General features: G+C 31.6%; 1 long non-coding RNA gene across 3 annotated transcripts in view; it reads left to right on the plus strand.

Moving 5' to 3' along the window:
- The first annotated feature begins 521 nt into the window (after positions 1–521).
- LOC111087526 overlaps positions 522–2538 on the plus strand; it is a 13319-nt gene continuing 11302 nt past the window's right edge. The window contains exon 1 of one of the 3 annotated variants that reach the window (XR_002612199.1): positions 522–602. This is a non-coding gene — a long non-coding RNA (uncharacterized LOC111087526). Of the gene's footprint in view, positions 603–997; positions 1019–2538 lie in introns of those variants that run through there. The other 2 variants (XR_002612197.1, XR_002612198.1) reach the window with 2 other exon arrangements.

The following is a 2538-nucleotide window of genomic DNA, read 5'->3' on the forward strand; positions in this document are numbered from 1 at the left end:
GTGTGTGTAGACAGTGAGTAATTGATCTGCAGTCAGAGAGTATTATTGAAGTTGAACACGTTCTTTTTTATAGCGTTTGTTTTAGCGCGATTCTTGAAATCAAGTGTATCGTAAAGTTATATTCGGAAAGAATAAACCAGTTTTATTAAGTAAGGACTTGTGTCGCTAAAGTTTCGTCGGAACAAATTTACGGAAAATCAATTAACGATTGGAGGCGTAACAGTATTTCTCGTCTGAAACTATGTTACATTGCATAGTATCTTTGACAAGTATTAAGTATATAAAACATGGTCTGAGAATATTATTTTGTATTGCCAAGGCCATATATTAATAATTTTTAGTCTTGACTACTTTAAAATATTTTAGTTGACTTGGAATTTTTTGAAACAGAGTTATGGAATGCATCTTATTTAGTAAATTGCTGTGCTATGTTACGAAAGTATTTTATAAATGTTTATTTATTATTCTAATTTAAGGCGGCATCTAGCAATGAAACGTGTCATAACCCTAGAAGCAACGTGGTGGTGGCACGTTGCCTGTCTGGACTCTGTATTGTGTTTTGTTCATTGTTCGTGCAGCAACGAGTCAGGCTATTACGAGTGGTATTACTATTAATAATAATTTTAAATATACTGGATAAGTTAAATATCTGAGAATTGATTTATTGTAGTCACGATAAGCTAAAATTTTAATTATACTTCCTATAGTACATTATAATTTACACTTATGATTTGTTTCTAATTATATTTTAAATCTAATGAAGGGACTAAAGTAATGTAAATTGTAATCACTATTAATGAGTAATGTATAATTACAAATACTGAAATTTGAAATTGTACAAGTACTACAATGATACAAGTTTTGATAATTGAAATGAAATTTCGTTAGACAATTAACTAAATTGTGAGTAAAAATTTGCTAGTTCTTTGTTAATTTTTTGATTTTCGGCTTCTTTTGAAGAAATCGAGATAAAATAATTAATGAGCAAAGCGCTAATGAACATTTACTGTCCATTTAGGTAAATGAATTTTATTTAAACTTTCACCCCTTACTGTGTAATAATTAATATAAAATTATAATAATTATTATGAACTTTGAAGTAGAGTGAAGACCAGGTCTCTGCACAAGGTATAGTAATTGATTTAGTAAGGTTACTGGGTAGTGTTCAACTTCAAGTCAATTCAGGATGTTGTTTGATAGATTTTTTAAGCAGAGTATTCATGTTGAAGGAACACAAGTATAGAGGATGATGTTTTGAAAGTCTTTTGTATTCGGGTCAGTTCAAGGTGCTTGAACTATACACTGACTGAAACAGTGAAAATAAATCATGAGATTGTCCTGTTTTTTAATAACGTTTGAAATCTAAAGAGCACAGTTACATAGTCACTTTTCTGCCTACCTTTATATATTATGTAAAAACTAAAGTATTTAGGCATAACTGGGCAATGAAAGTGCCAAATAAAAAGTAGTGTACACCATGTTTTAGTAGCAACAATTTGCAATTTGACTCTCCTGATATTTGATGAATATTTGTTTTTATGTGTTTTTTCTTTCTTGGTGCTTGGTGTTCATTGATCTAGTTGGCCATTCCACTCCACAAAACTCTATGTACTGGTAAGGATGAAAGTATTTATGGAGATAACATTTCATCAAATAATAGCTGATGGTGATACTTAGCAGGACTCAGGAGTATTGGGAGAATATCTTGATACCTAAATGAACAATTTTTGAATTAGGGAAAAGCACAGAATCCAAGAAAAAAGTATGAAAATTCAGATTAAGGAATACTGCTGGGTAATACAATAACTCATACAATAACATTTCTAAGTTTTGAAATATTGTTCCAAATGAGACATCATTTTTGGAGAGTAACTAAACAATCTGTTATGTTCTAGCCACAATGGAAGCCATGTAGTATAGACATATCGGACAAAAGAAAGGCCATTAGCATATTCAGTTTACCAAGAAAAACTATGTAATCATGTATATAAATGTCTTGATAGTACACAATAGTAAAAAAATAAGATGCTGAGCCAAAAGATTGGAAGAACCAGTAGACTAAGGAATATGCATCAGCCTTGAAAATTTCCAAACAGTTGTACAGACTCATACTTTCCAGCTATCATCATGAAAATATTAAAGAGAAAGTTCAAGGAAAAACACTCAATTGTTGAAATGTGGAGCAGATAACATAGTCATGTCCTGGTGCAGAGTCACATTAGTGCAGGGCTTCCTGAAGTTCAGACAGTGTAAATGGATTATTGATGGAGTCAGAAGAGTCTTTCCTCAAGTTTTCTGATGTAACTGTCATCAGGAATGAACTGAGTTGCAGAGCTTATTTACTCACAATAGTGGAATAAATAAAGTATCAAATTCGATGACGAGGAACCCACTTTGAGACTAATAATGGCTTGGAGACGGCTTGAATGGGTAATGAAGAAAAACTTTAATATAAGTTTGACATAACAGCAAATGTACAACGTTTCGTCAAGGTTTTGTCATCATCAAAACGTTGTACATTTGCTGTTATGTCAAACT

This window comes from Limulus polyphemus, unplaced genomic scaffold, assembly GCF_000517525.1.
Source record: "Limulus polyphemus unplaced genomic scaffold, Limulus_polyphemus-2.1.2 Scaffold2258, whole genome shotgun sequence".
Classification (NCBI taxonomy): Eukaryota; Metazoa; Arthropoda; class Merostomata; order Xiphosura; family Limulidae; genus Limulus; species Limulus polyphemus.